Below are 15396 nucleotides of genomic sequence, written 5' to 3' on the forward strand. Positions count from 1 at the left end.
TTTCAACTCCAGAATTTCTATTTGGTCTCTTTCATAATTTTTATATATTTGTAGATTCTATTGGGTGGGGCATCGTTCTCAGATTTTCCTTTGGTTCATTAGAAATGGTTTCCTTTAGATCTTTGAACAAACTTAAAATAGCTGGTTTAAAATTTCAAAGACCTCGGATTGCTAGCTATCTGTACTGTGCACAAATCAAGTTCTACTTACTAGTCCTTTCTTCCTTCCTCACACTTCACACAACATAGCCAGGACTTGTCTCATGCTTTAGCCTCACTTCTAACTTCCTCCCTAAAGCCTTTCCTGTCTTCTGTGTTGGATGACTGACGTGAAACTCAGAAATCCTTCAGATCTGAGAAGCATCCCTTCCCCCTTGAGCTTCTGGATATCCTGCTGGAGATGAGCTGCCCAAGGTAATGTCCACCTCCTTGAGAAAGTGAAAGGAGGCCAGACATCCTCAGACAGCTTTTGCTTTTCTGCCAGGAAGCCAGACATTCCAGTTTCACTCCAAAGGAATAGATAGGGGAATACTACAGATCAGAAGTGTTTAATTACTTCAAAATAATGAAATCACAGTACACAAACATACAGAAACAAATATTTAAGTAATTTCTTGCTGACTGGGCTTAGGAGCACTGTCACCTCTCCTCCCATTATTTGGGGAAAAGAAATTGGCTACACAAATTCCAACCAAGTTCAGTCAAAATCTTTAAGATTTTACTTTATTAGTTATTTCTTCCCTTCTTATCTGGGTGTGTGTGTGTGTCAGGGTGAGGGGTAGGGATGATGATGGTTGACATGATGTAGGATCTTTCTAAACCTCTCCCACTTCCTAACTCTATTAATATTCCTAATAATAAATATGCTAATTATCAGCAGTAGCAGTAACAAAGAACATCATAACTCCAACTTTCATACAGTTCAGTGGAACCAGTTACAGCGAAGTGCACTACTTAGGAAGAACCTTGCTGGAAATGGTGGGGGTTGGGAAACCATATGGTGCTTGGCTGAGGACCTGAAACCAATAGAAACTGAGATGGATTTGGTGAGGTTGTATCGTTTGTCATCCTAGGGAAGGACTGAGTCAAGTCCAAGAATGAGCCCCTCTCTCAGAGCTGGAACTTCATCAGCTCTTTGGCTCTGATTCAGAAGTGGTACTTGCAGGCTCTTGACATGCACCAGAAGACTCCCCTCCCAGCAAATGAGGACTCCTAGGGCCAGTGGGGCATATGTCATCATAATGAATTATGACTGGATCCATCTGACCTATAAAAGTAAATGCTACCCATGAAAACATTGCACTACTAAGCAAAAATGCCCAAAAACATGGACAGAGGGAATGGGATTTTTTTTTTAACTTGGAATTGAAACATGTAGAGCTCAAGGAGCCTCATAATGAATTTAAGTAAGATGACTATGTAGCTAGAATTCATTGAGCGTGTGTAGCACCAGGTCAAGGACAGAGTGTCAGGGTATGATTTAACATCCAGTCCATAGGCTCCCCAAGGCCATTCTGTAATGATATTGTATTGTACTTATTTATACACACTGCCCACAGGGCTTGTAATGAGTGAAATGCACTGGACTGAACTCCCGAGAGCAGGAGCATTCATCTCTGCCTCATGTTTGGCATAGTGTCTGGCAAACAATGTTTGCCTTATAGGAACAGTTGAGAATAGAGCATCATTTCTCAAGAACAAGGCCCACCACTTGGTGAGCCACTCCAATGGAGCCTCAGTTCCCAGAGGCTGGATGACTGGATCTCTGTAGTCTGGTGGACCCATGGGGTTCCCTCACTGCTTCAAATGATTTGCTGCTTCTGGCTCTTAAAACAGAGTGCTGAGAAGCATTCCAGCTGCTGTGATTCAATTGCATTTCAGACAGTGTGATGCCTATCAAAGCATTCCATCTCATCACCCTGCAGCCTCCCCAGCTGTTGCTAGTAGCAATCCATTACCCTCAGGCAGCTCAACAACTCAATTTGACTTGGGCTCCATGCCTTTGTGTATAAAGATGCCTCCCTGCTTGGTTCTCTTCCTTCCAGATATAGAACCGACCATCTTTACCAGGCTGTGCCTCTCCCAGATGTTTTCTGTAACCTCTAAAAGTCAGCTCAGAATATGAACCTGCACACAAGTTGTGTGGCCTTAGGCAAAATCTGGAACTGCTTGGGTGTTCTGAACCCTAGCTTCCAAATCTCTTAAAATAGAATTCCCTGTCCTACTGTCTGCTAGTGTGAAGGTCAAACAAGAACTCTAGGGAAAGGGTTTAGTCAACTGAAAGCCTCTAGACAAATGTTAGTTATTACATCATCATCTATCTCCCTGTGCAAAAGACCAAACAAAATAAGAAACAAAGTCCCACACTTCTTGGTAACCAGAATCTGGGGCCCTAGGTAAAAGCATCTCCCATTTCCCTGGGCTAGTAGAATAAGGAAAATTTTCATTCCTTCAAGCTACAGATTCCTGTCAAAGAATGCTTTGTCATCTTTCCACTCTGCCTTGAAATAGGGCAGGGTCCCACCATCGCAGACTACGAGGTTCTCACTGGCAGGGTTTTTGTCTTACTCATTTTTCTATTTACGTAATAGATGTGTTGTTGTCCAGTCAAGACTTCAACAGTTCACTCCTAATTGAACTACCTTTACACATATGGTTTATAGACTTTCACTTTGGGATGGTGAAAAGCTCTGGAGTTGGAGGAGAGTGATGGTTGCAGAGAATATTGTGACTGCACACAATGTCACTGAATTGTGCATTTGTAAATGGTTAAAATTGCAAATTTTACATTTTGTGTATTTTACCATAATATAGTTTTTTCAGAAAACACTTTCATAAACATTTTTATTCCATGAATGAATATAAGGTTGGCTCTCTTCAATGCCCAGCAATTGAGGATCTAAGGTATTTGTCTCAGGCTGTATCAGAGTTAAGGGAGCAAGAAAGGAAGACAAGCTTACTTAATGCCCTTGATGCATTAGTGTACTCAAGGGGGAGGAAACACCTGGAAACCCACAAGTATACACCAGCGTTCCATAAAAATGCCATCACCCTAAGACTCCCTTCCTTTAAGGGCCTCTACCAGCCCCACTCAACCTTGGATTCGACTGGGGAAGGACTCTCAGGGCTCCTGGCACTTCTACCCCTACACTTCTCTTTATGGGTTTGACTCCTTTCCTTGTAGAGAAGCTCGTGGGGACAGGACCTTCATATCCTATGTGCCAACAGGAGGGGCTAACCTGGTCTCAGAATGTGGGCTGAATAACAGTGTGCTGAATGAGACGAAAAAAAAAAAAAAAAGAATGACAAGTCTTTTGTGACTCCTGAAATTTTGTTGCATTGACTACAGCAGGAAATACACTCATTAGCATCCAGAAATACTTTGGTTTAGAAAGATTTATGCTATAATCACTTATGGTAAGGAGACTAGGGACAAGCATAGGAGGGCTGGAGTAGGAGAGGACCCAAATACTGTGTTCCATGATGAAGGGCCGACTTGGGCATTACACTCACTCTGAATGACTCAACAGGGCCAGATTAGGACCACCCAGCACAGAGCATGGGGATTATGATCCACCCTAAGGAAGTGTGTTCCAGTGAGCACTGCCCAGCAATGGAATAGGCTGCCTCACCAGATAGTGAGCCCCTGACACTGGAGGTATTCAAGCAGATGTTGAGCACTCTGCTCTTAGGATTCCCTCTACCTCTACCCCACCAACCCTGAGAGTCTGGGATTGTTTTGAAGTGAGACTGAAGTAAAAGTATACTAGTATAAGATGTGCCAGGGAGTCTGGATGAGTTGACCAAGAAGCATCCCTGGACCAGGAGAATGTTGAGCCAGTCCATTTCTCCAGTTAGTTTTGCCACTCACCCTTCTCTGTGTTCTCCCCTGCCCCACGTTTCCCTCCCTTTCCAGTTTTCTTCATCTCTGTCTCTTTCCACCATCCACTCCCCGTGCTCCCACTGCCCAGGAGTAGAAAGCACCTGGCCTAAAAGTCTCCCCGTTCTTCCACAGCTTGCCTGGCATGGGGAGAGGTGCTGCATCTTTGCCAGCGTCCTGCCAGCTCCTCTATTGTGGCAAGTGAAATTACCAGCTTCACACTGCGGGTCTATTTAAATCAGCCTTTCATGTCTGATGGATTTAAAAATATGCTAGAAGTCAGCATCTTAAATACAAGAAACACAAACAAGCAGATGAGGCTGCATTTTCCTCCCTCTGTGCCCATCCCACCCTCTTCCCTTCCTCCCACTCTCTCCTGCCCCCTCCCAAGGCAGTTTTCATTCACGAGGCCCATCTCCCCCTCTCCCCATCCTTCTGTGTCTCTAGCTGGCACAGCAGTCTTCAGCCTGAGCAGTGGCTGGGAACCCCAGAGTCTAGGTTCCCTCTTCAACTCCGTGGGACACGAACAAGGCCCCCCAGCATGAATGCTGGCACCCTCACTCCCCACATGGTGTGGTGGCAGTGGCAGGGTTGTCTTCTGCACTGACTGTCGTGTGCAAAGGTAGCCCCAGACTGAACCCCGGGCAGGCTCACCAACCTGCCTCCTGTCACAGATGGGGAGGCTGTAGCCCAGGCAGGAGGGATGACTTGCTGTGATGCTGGCTCCTGACCCACTGCCCTGGCAGGGCACAGCCCACCTTCCCAAGCGTGTGTGTTCAGTTTTTCAGGAAGGCCATTTGTTAGCCCAGAGCCCCACAGCTCCCAGTAATCCACCTGTGAGAGTTTCTCAGGCTCCAGTCACAGCAAGGGTACCTGTCTGTCCCCGGATACTGAGTGGGGATGACCTGGGGCCATGGCCCACTTTGGTTGACCCAGCCCAATTTTCTCCAGCTACAATTTAAGTCATTCTCCCTAAGCTCTATCATCTCTTTGAGACTTGATAAGTGGTCCCCGCAGCAGGTCCTCAGCCCATGGGCCGCTGGTCAGCTCCAGAGTTGCAGTGAGGAGACTAGGAGAGGCTGCCTCACCTGGGAGTGGCTCTACTGCTCTGTCCGTGGCTCGGGTGAGGTGGTAGTTCCACCTGGTGGTCCTCAACCTTGGATGTCTACTGGAATCATCTGGGCAGTTTTTCCTTACTAGTTAATTTATTTTTATTTATTCTACTTCTATTTGTCTTATTGTTAAAAATAATGCCAATCTTCACCCCCCACACACACCAGAATTTCTGATGTAAGTAGAAGTTAAAAGAGCTTTAAAACTTTTGCTTAATATTACTATTGTTAGCAATAAAAATAATGGAATGGAATAATGTGAAAAATCTGCTTGTGTGTGAACCTTTTCTTGCCCTTGGATCTGCTCTTGTATGCCTCTGTGGCTTTGCCTATGCTGTTCCCTCTGGCTGGATTCTTTAAGAGAATGTCAAGGACTTGCTTACAGCCATGCAGCAGGCCATCAGCGAAGCAGATGGCCTACTGGGGCTCTGAGGCCTCCATAGTATTACGCGCCCTCTCATTACCAGGCCTCAAAGAGCAGCCACATGCTGATGCTCCACACTCACAAGGGACACCGAATTCCCTGTATGTCTGTGGATATAGCGTACTCACACACGTACACCCCACATGCCCGCACATACTCATACATAGAACTATACCACATACCACACACTCAGGTACTCATACACACACACTCATGCAGGTACCACACACACACCCCAAATACTTACACACCATACATAGACACTCAGACACATCACATACTCACCAAACACACTCACCAAATGCACTCATATACCACACACCACACATACTACATACTCACACGTGTACCATACACCTCACACACATGTACATGCAAACATACCATACACTCAGACCTCATACACACACCAAATACTTACACACCATACACACACCACAGACTCAGACGCATCACACACATACCACATACATACCACACACAATCACCACACACACTCACATACCACACACCATAAACTCAGACACCACACATTCACACGTGTATGACACAAACACCACACACATGTACATGCAAACATACCAACTACTTGGACACACCACATACACCATCACATCACATACTCAGATACCACACACTCACACATGTACCACACACTCTACACACCCAGACACACACATTCAGACACACAACACACACTCTCTGACTCACATACACACATTCACCAAGAACATACCACACACACCATGCACTCAGACACCACACACTCATGCTTTTTTCACACACAAACACACCACACTCTGTGATGAAACTGCACACTCTACCCATTCCAATTTCATCCCTGACCCCTCCTCAGTAGTCCCACAACTGATGGCTTGAAATGCTTTCCATGAAGGTTTGAATATGTGCTATTGTGCCAAGCAATACACTATGCCCTTGGACCATAAAAAGGGAGAAAAAAAATCAGGGTGCTCAAAGTCAGTGGAACTTTACAGCAGCGATGGGAAATGAGAGGGACAGTGCAGGGTGCTCTGGGACGCGGGAAGTTAGTGAGACTAAGTTGTCTCTGGGTTTGGAGTTGGGGGAGCTACCTTTTATCAAAGGATTGAATGGTGGCCTGAGAGCAGGAAGGTAAAGGGGTGCCCTCCAGCAAAGACGGAAGGGGAGCAGTCCAAGTGGTGGAGAATAGGAATGGTGAGAAGAAAAGGGGAAGAGGGAAGATGGTCTGGGGATCCAGCAATGCTGGCTGCCAGGCTTGTGGGCAGGTGTAGGATGAGTATTCTAGGGTCAGGGATGGAGCATGAATTGGGGGTGTAAGCAGATGAGACCAAACCCTGAGAGCCCACCTGGACCTAAACACCATCTGGTGGGTGACAAGGAACCAGTGGAGGTTTTTTTTTTTTTTTTTTTTTTTAAGATTTCATTTATTTATTCATGAGAGATTCATGAGAGACACAGAAATAGAGGCAGAGACAGAAGCAGAGGGAGAAGCAGGCTCCATGCAGGGAGCCCGATGTGGGACTCAATCCCGGGTCTCCAGGATCACAACTTGGGATGAAGGCGGTGCTAAACCACTGAGCCACCTGGGCTGCCCACAGTGGAGGGTTTTAGAGGAAGTAACAGGGTCAGATCTGTGACTAAGGGCAGGAAGAGAAGTAAGGTTTTTCTGTGCTGGTCCCGGGACCTGAGGTGAAAGGACCAGGATGTGGTGAGGAGGGAGAAAGAACCTCATAACCAACCAACCTCAACTTCCAATGTGACCCCTATTTGCTCATGAGCCAGGCCACATTTTAAACCTTGGCATTCCCACAATTCAGGGTGTTTCCAGGCAGGTCAATACTTCCTCCTTCTCAGATAGGGAAACTGAAGGAATCCATAAAAATCTGCCTTTTGCTCCTTGTCCTGCTTTTATCCTTGCTAGGACCTGCACCCCACTTTACACGTGCCTCATAGGGCGAATAATGTGTGTCCTCCTTGGAAGGGACAGGGAGTCAATGATTTCTTTAGAAGTCATCCAGCATAACAGATAACATCTAAGGAAGGACTGGATGAGAATGACCCCATGAAGCCATGATATACAGGTGCTAGACATCTTGGCACCAAGATCCCCTGACTCCAAGGAATAAGTGACTTATAGAGGACACCTGGACCCTTAGCCTTGTTCTAATCAGTTCCTGGGTGCCTTAGAGGATACTTAAATCAGATCATAATCCTCAATAAAAATTCCAGGCCCCAAGCAAAGACGAGTCTTTGCTCCTTTTTTTTTCCGAGTCTCCCAGGCTGTCTGTATCTGCTCTATAACTTCAATAAACTCTGCTCTCACTCCCTGCTGGCTGGCATTTGCTTTCTATCCTGCACGTAGTCAAGGACCTCTCTTGTCTCTGCCCTCTGTGTCCTTGGACCCAGCCAGCCTGCATCAATCCTGTACCTTAAGTCATTAAATCTTAACCACTGGTTTTTTTCTAAATAAATACAGCGAACCTTAGGAAAGGTGGTTTCTCAGAATGAGATGGGGATTATACGCTGCAAACCTCAAGCCAAATAAAATTAGATTTTTGTATCATCTACACCTTTGAATTATCCAGACCCAAATTTCCATGCATATAAATAGTTAAAGCTAGATGTGGTTTGTGGGCTGGGCAGGAGTAACAGAATACCCACGAGTATAGAGCACTTCAGAGTTTATAACTTTCTTTCATGACACCTTCTATGGATCATCTTCCCTCTGTGGGACTAGACACTCAATGAACATGAAGACCTCCTCTAGAGCAAGGCTGGCCAGAAACAGAGCTGGGACTTATTCAGCCCCCAAACTCTTAAGTCTGGGGCCAGAGTCACTGTGCTTAGATGTGATCACATTGTTTGCCCTCAGCTTCCATCTACTGTTTGTCAATCAGAGCCCCCTCTGCCTGATGCTGGATACCTGTACAGTCCTACTCCTCCCACCCCTTCCCTCAACTTCCTCAGAACCCACATCTTCACAGGCCTCCTTGCTTGGGGACGCTCTGGGGAATGACACACAAAAGGGAATCTAATCAGAGATAACCAATAGGCAATATTAGCAGAGCCAAATGAAGTCCATACCTAGATGAGAGTCAGTCAGCCTCGGCCAGCAGGCAGCCAGTACCCTTAATTCCATTTCCTCTTGGTTATTAAAATGATTTTCCAAGAGATAGTCCCATTTCAGGAGAGTTACAGACTAATAAAGTGCAGTGAAGCGCCCAGAGAAGCCTGCAGCTGGGCCTGGCCTTCCATTTCCTTTGGCTGCTCACTGGCAAAGCCTCTGGGGTGTCTTTCTGTAGTCCTGGAGGGACCTTCATTCTCCACCCTGAGCCATATTTCTCACCCTGACCCTGGACACCCCCCCCCCCAAAAAAAAAAAGCCCAGCAGCCATTCTCCTTTCTCCCACTGAAAAGTCTGGCATAGGATCTTCTCGGAAAACTCTGAGCCCAGGGTCACAAAATAAGAACTATAGAATGTGAAAATCACAGATTCTTCAGGCTGGTGCTGGGAGCAGGTGAGGGGGATGCCGGAAGATCATCCCAAGCAAGCACCTTTGTTTCGTAGATGAGAACCCTCAGGCCTACACGGGGCCGGCCACACAGGAGGTCCCAAGAACAGAAGCAACAAGGTGTACTGGCAACCAGCAGGAGTGTCGTGGCAGCATGTCATCTGCTCCTTTGGCAAATATTTATCCAGTGTCTATGATGGGCCATGGGACTGTACTCAACATTGAAACATAAACATGAATTAGCTATAGAAATTTCCCTCTAAGAGATTGCAGTCTCGGGGCGAGGGGAACAGACACAAAAACAGATTCTGGTAATACAGAATCATAGGTGTAGGCACAGAAAGTTGCCCAGAGATGCAGGGAGTGTGGTTCACACTGGTGAGGTTCTCAGAGGCCAACATGTCCAGGTCCTGGAGACACTCAGAGCCTGGCATAAGTCAGAGCCTTAGCCTGTAATCATAGCAATAATAGTGAAAATACACCATATTGACTGTGTCCCGGGCACAGTTATTTTTTTTATAAATTTATTTTTTATTGTTCAATTTGCCAACATATAGAATAACACCCTGTGCTCATCCCATCAAGTGCCCCCCCCTCAGGGCCTGTCACCCATTCACCCCCACCCCCCGCCCTCCTCCCCTTCCACCACCCCTAGTTCGTTTCCCAGAGTTAGGAGTCTTTATGTTCTGTCTCCCTTTCTGATATTTCCTACCCATTTCTTCTCCCTTCCCTTCTATTCCCTTTCAATATTATTTATATTCCCCAAATGAATGAGAACATACACTGTTTGTCCTTCTCCGATTGACTTACTTCACTCAGCATAATACCCTCCAGTTCCATCCACGTCGAAGCAAATGGTGGGTATTTGTCGTTTCTAATGGCTGAGTAATATTCCATTGTATACATAGATCACAGCTTCTTTATCCATTCATCTTTCGATGGACACCGAGGCTCCTTCCACATTTGGGCTATTGTGGACATTGCTGCTAGAAACATTGGGGTGCGGGTGTCCCAGCGTTTCACTGCATCTGTATCTTTGGGGTAAATCCCCAACAGTGCAATTGCTGGGTCGTAGGGCAGGTCTATTTTTAACTCTTTGAGGAACCTCCGCACAGTTTTCCAGAGTGGCTGCACCAGTTCACATTCCCACCAACAGTGCAGGGGGGCTCCCCTTTCTCCACATCCTCTCCAACATTTATGGTTTCCTGCTTTGATAATTTTCCACACCGGGCACAGTTCTCATTGAATCCTTACCGCTTCCTCTGAGGAAGATAGTACTGCCAGTTTACAGGTCAAGGAAACTGAGGCAGAGAGAGGCTAGCTCCTTTGCCTGGGGTTACTCAGCCAGGAGACAGAGAACTGGGGTCCTAGCTCCAGAATCCACATTCCAGCGTAGCCCAGGTTCCTCTGCTCCCTAGTGACTACAGGTCCTCAGGACCGTGGGCAGCCTCCCACCATCATGGCCAGGTATGAGCTCCTGGTCCAACTCTGCTCCACAGAGCTGGAAGCCTGGGTCCTGAGTCATGTTGAATGACCTCGGGTTTCCCCAAGCCCTGGCTTTGCTCTGACCTCCCACGGTGTCTCTAATCCAGGCATCTGCAAAACCACCTTCAGAATTGCTTTCAAGCAATAGGATCATGTGCCTTCTCTCTCTGGCCCCAGAAAGCAAGCATTTCCATCTACTGTGGGCAGAGACTCTACTTGGAGTTGTTTCTCCTTCCCTTCCTCCCTAAGAGAGCCCAGAGTCACCTGCTTGTTCTCATCTGGGGCCCTCAGTTCCAAGAACAGGGAGCTACCGTTTATAAGCAGCTGCCACATGCTGCATGCTGTGTGGGGTGAGTCAGCAGGACATCTCAGACTACCTCATCTGACACTTGCAACGACCCTGGAGAATGGCATTAGTCTCATCCACATTGAACAGAGGAAGAATTCACATAGTAACAAAGACTCCCAGTAACTCTCAGCAGGCCTCAGAGCCACTGGCTGCAGGAGTCACACTTCAGGCCCAGGTCTGTTTCTCTCCAAGGCTGGCTGGAGTTCAAGGCGTCATCCATGACCATGAAACTGAGTGGTGAATCTGTGAAGCCTGCGTCTTTGGCTTTGAGCACAATGCTGTATCCAACTGAGCTAACCAAGCATGGCCAGAAAGCAATTGTCATGATATCAGAAACCCATTATGACCCACAAAGCCTCTGAAAGATCCTTCAAGAATCCGTCTGTGAGTTAAAAGCGATGCTGAGCATTATGCTCCCCTGGAAACAGTTGCCTGGGGCTCAGAGACAGGAGAACCATCCAGAGACACAGAGCCAGCCTTACACCAACCCTACCAACCACCTTCTGCCTCCCAGACAATTACATCCTCTGAGCCGAGGGGAAGCCAGCCTTGTGAGGAGAACAGTATGACATGACACCAGAAAGGATAATGCAAATAATCTCAGAGTTGCACAAATTGCTCCTTTGTAGATCCCTGAATGGTGAACAAGGCATTCCTACAATGAAGCAATTTGTATTCAAGCCATTTTCCACAGCGGCATTCTAGAGAAGCCTCAATCTCCACCCTCCACTCGTGGCTCCTGGAGGCCCTGCTGGATTTATGTTGACCTTGTCTATGGTTGTCTGTGGTTTTCTGAAGCAGGCAGTAGGTTAAGTCTATTACCGGATTCCAGAGTAAAGGACTGCCAACTTGAGCTCATTAAATTGTGAGCATGTGTGGTGGGCAAATATTGCCCTGTCACTTTCCTGATTAAACCCTCAGTGGCTTCTCAGTGCCCAAGGCAAGTATCTCCCTGACACTGTGCCTCCCAAGGCCCTTGACCGTGGGCCCCAGCTGTATCTTCTCACTGCTATCCCCTGGCCCTGGCCTTTGTTCTTCTCTGCTCCTCTTTTTCTTTCTTTCTTTCTTTCTTTCTTTCTTTCTTTCTTTCTTTCTTTCTTTCTTTCTTTCTTTCTTCTTTCTTTCTTTCTTTCTTCTTTCTTTCTCTTTCTTTCTTTCTTTCTTTCTTTCTTTCTTTCTTTCTTCTTTTTTTTTTTTTAAGATTTTATTATCTATTCATGAGAATGGCAGAGACAGGCAGAGGAAGAAGCAGGCTCCCTGCAGGAAGCCTGATGGGGGACTCTATGCTAGGACTCCAAGATCATGACCTGAGCCAAAGGCAGATGCTCAACCACTGAGCCACCCAGGTGCCCCTCTTTCAAATGTGTCACACTGTGGCCACCTTTGGGCTGGGCCTTGGCACAGATGCTTTCCCATCTCTCCCTCCTTTGCCTCACCCCTCTGCTTCTGCTTTTGTGAATTCCTATTAAAGTTGTATCTTCAGAGAGACTCTCTTTTTTAAAGATTTATTTATTTCAGTGCAATGGGGGGAGGGGCAGAAAGAAAGAGAGAGAAAGAAAGAGGGAGAGAGAGAGAGAAAGTAGATTCCCCATTGAGCAACATGGGGCTTGATCCCATGACCCTGAGATCATGACCTGAGCCGAAATCAATAGTTGGAGGTCTTAACCGACTGAACCCCCCAGGCATCCCCCGAGAAGCTCTCTTGATTTCCTAGTGCTCTTACTTCCTCAGCCTCTGCCTTTCCTCTTTCCTCATATTTATCATTTTTATTTAGGCTCTGCTCCTCCCTTAGCCTGTAAATTCCAAGAGGGCACACGCACTAGTTTTGTTCACTCCTGTGTTCCCAGTGACTACCGTAGAGTCTGCTCCATGGGAGGGACTCAAGAAATATCTACAGAAGGGAGGAAGTTAGGTAAGACTACTCACTTTGCTCTTCTGGTTCTAACTGGGACTGGAACTACAGGCCTGGTGCTGCAGGTGAAGTAGCATCCCATGCTTGATCTGAAAGCCGTGCCCTGTCTCCAGACAACAGGTGGTGAGGGCATGCCCTCCTGCTCCCAAATAGATCCTCCATGTTTTGTGATGACATGCTAATCCTAGACCATGCTGCAGGGTGTGCAACAGAGTATTTCTGCATCTCTAGGCTTTGCTCTTGTCTTCCTGCACAGATGCTCTCTTGGGAGGCTCAATCCTTGCTCTGGGCACAGAAAGGGATTGCTATTGTTCTGTTCTTCTAACGCCCTCTGACTCACAATACCACAGTGGCATGTGCCTCAGACACATTAATGTCAATTTGTGACAATGGGGAGGTGGCTGGTTATTTCCTATTAAGTGGAGCCAGATAACTCTCATGTAAGCATTTATGTGGTTATTGCAGTCCAGATGAGGTTCCCAGCCAGGTCCCCACCTCATCCCTCTTGCCAGGCCCAGAACGTGTTTCCAAGCCACTAACCCTGGCCATCAAACAGAATAGATGCTCTGAGCACACAAACTCAATACATTATTTATTAAAACCAAATACCACTAGAGGGAAAGTCTTCTGGGAAAAGCAGCATGTGTTGGATTCCAGAGTAAAGCGAACATTTTGGTTTGCTACTGCTCTTCTCCACGGGATGCAAACCAGGCCCTGGATGTAGACTCTAGGCTCAGTCTCGATGTCCCTAGGAAGTCCTTACATTTTGAAATGCAGGTGGACAAAGCCAGAAGGGGAGGCCCTGCCCAGAGTGCCCTAGGTGGGGCTATGGCATCTCGTTAATTGAGGATCTTTTAGTTCTAATGGAGGTACACACATTTGTTGGTGTCAGTCACTTCCTGATGCAGGTTTGAGAGATCTCCACAAACCACTTGTGAGGCCTTTAAAGAGCTAATGAACAGGAGCAACCAAGCAGGCCACTTTAGCCCAGGGCTTTTGGCAGAAACTCTATGTGTGTGTCACCTGCAGTGACAGGCCTGCCGTCCTGGGGCCTTGCTGGCTGCTGACCGTGGCTCTGACAGCAGATCCTGCACCCACCAGGACCCTCAGAAGCCCACAGGCTCAGGCACTGGCATCCAGGTATGTTTCTCGATAATGGAGTTGGAATGCAGGACAGAAATATCATTAAAATAGCAAATATAACCAGAATTGCGATTGTGCCTTACTGGTTCCAGAGATGCTTTATGTTTATCTCATTTCATCCAGGTCATCTCTTTTTGAGCCTTGTGGATGTGGAGGGACCTGCCCAAAGGCACAGTTAATAAGTGGCGTCACCGGGGTTTGCCTCAGTCTGTGGCTCCAATCCTCACAGCCTGTGGCAGAGCTGTCCAGTGACTGATGCTGCCTTTTCAAAAGGGGGACTGCAGGGCCTGGGTCAAGTGACCCAGCAGCCCAGGAGTTCCTTCTGCTCAGTTTGCCGAAGCTGAGGTGTGAGATAGAGTCCAGTATTTGGGAAAGACCCTTTTCACTTCTGCTGTGATAAATGACCTCCTTCTGGACTGTCATTCTCTGATTATGACAGACTGGGCCCTTCTACGGAATTCATAGATAGCAGGGCAATTCAGGCATATTTTCTTCCTGTTTCATAGGCTTAATGAGGGAGAGATGTTAAGGAGGCCAATACCTCACCACTCACCCTGACACAGCTTGTGTTCCGAGCTGCACTCAAGCTCTGGATATGGTGGGATGGGGTAGAGCAGGCTGGTTAGAAACATGGCTGAGGGACTTCATTTCTCAGTTTGGGGGCAGGAGTGAGCCCAGCCTGCCCAGAGACTGACAACCGAGAGTGAGGCCATGAGGGTAGGGTGATGCCTGCTGGCTCTGCTATATGCCATTGGCCAGCTCAGGGCCTGGAACTCATTAAGTATCCAATAAGTGCTGTTGGCCAAACTTCTGATCCTTGAACATGTTATGTCTGAGCCTTAGCTGAATATGAGCTCATTGCTTCTAAGGCATTGGGCTCAAGGCAGCCTAGGAAGCTCTAGACATGGAACCAGGAAATTCATTGTGGTTACACAGGTGTGAGGAGATCACCCAACCTCAAGCAGGCTTATCCTCGCAGTCCCAAGACCACAGGCCAGGGGTTGGGCACAGCATGTGGCAGCCCAAGGTTCTAAGATAAGTGCCACATGGGTGGGGTTGCACTCAGAAGCCAGGTATGCAGAGTGGTGCTATTCAAGATTCCAGGCAGGGACCCAGAAAAATCTGTCTTCAGGAAGAGGGCTCCAGGGTAGGGGACCTCTGCGCAGTGGCAGGGGTGGGGTAGGGTATGAAAACAAGACAGAGTTCCCCTAGTATGTGAGACCCAAAGGTTAAAGAAAGGAGATCACCCCATGGTCACAGCTGGCCATTAAGCCAAGGACAAACTCTTAGCCAGGTGACTGATCGATCCAAGGCATGAGAATGGGCCAAGATGTCTTTCTTAATTTCACTTTGTTACAGAGGTCTGGATTCAGGCTGGGCCTCAACATAAGGTGTCAACTATGGTACCAAGAGGAGATGAAGGCTATAGAGACAGGGGAGCAGAGACGGTCTGGCACAAGGAAGATAGCTCCACGGGGTGGCTTTTACAAGAGTAAGGAAAATGTCAGGATGCCTCCAGGGCCACAGATAGAAGAGACAGGAGCCTGGTAGTCCTAGAAAGGCTCCTGGACACATTCCAT

The 15396-nt window shown here is 47.3% G+C and overlaps 1 protein-coding gene across 1 annotated transcript in view; it reads left to right on the forward strand.

The window, feature by feature from the left end:
- The window catches only part of CRACR2A (calcium release activated channel regulator 2A), a 202119-nt gene extending 196862 nt beyond the window's left edge, over positions 1–5257 (forward strand). The window contains exon 20 of the mRNA XM_025995392.2: positions 4015–5257. The gene's annotated coding sequence lies outside the window, so the exon portion shown is untranslated. The remainder of the gene's footprint in view (positions 1–4014) is intronic.
- Positions 5258–15396: the final 10139 nt, after the last annotated feature.

This window comes from Vulpes vulpes, chromosome 8 (assembly GCF_048418805.1).
Source record: "Vulpes vulpes isolate BD-2025 chromosome 8, VulVul3, whole genome shotgun sequence".
NCBI classification, from domain to species: domain Eukaryota; kingdom Metazoa; phylum Chordata; class Mammalia; order Carnivora; family Canidae; genus Vulpes; species Vulpes vulpes.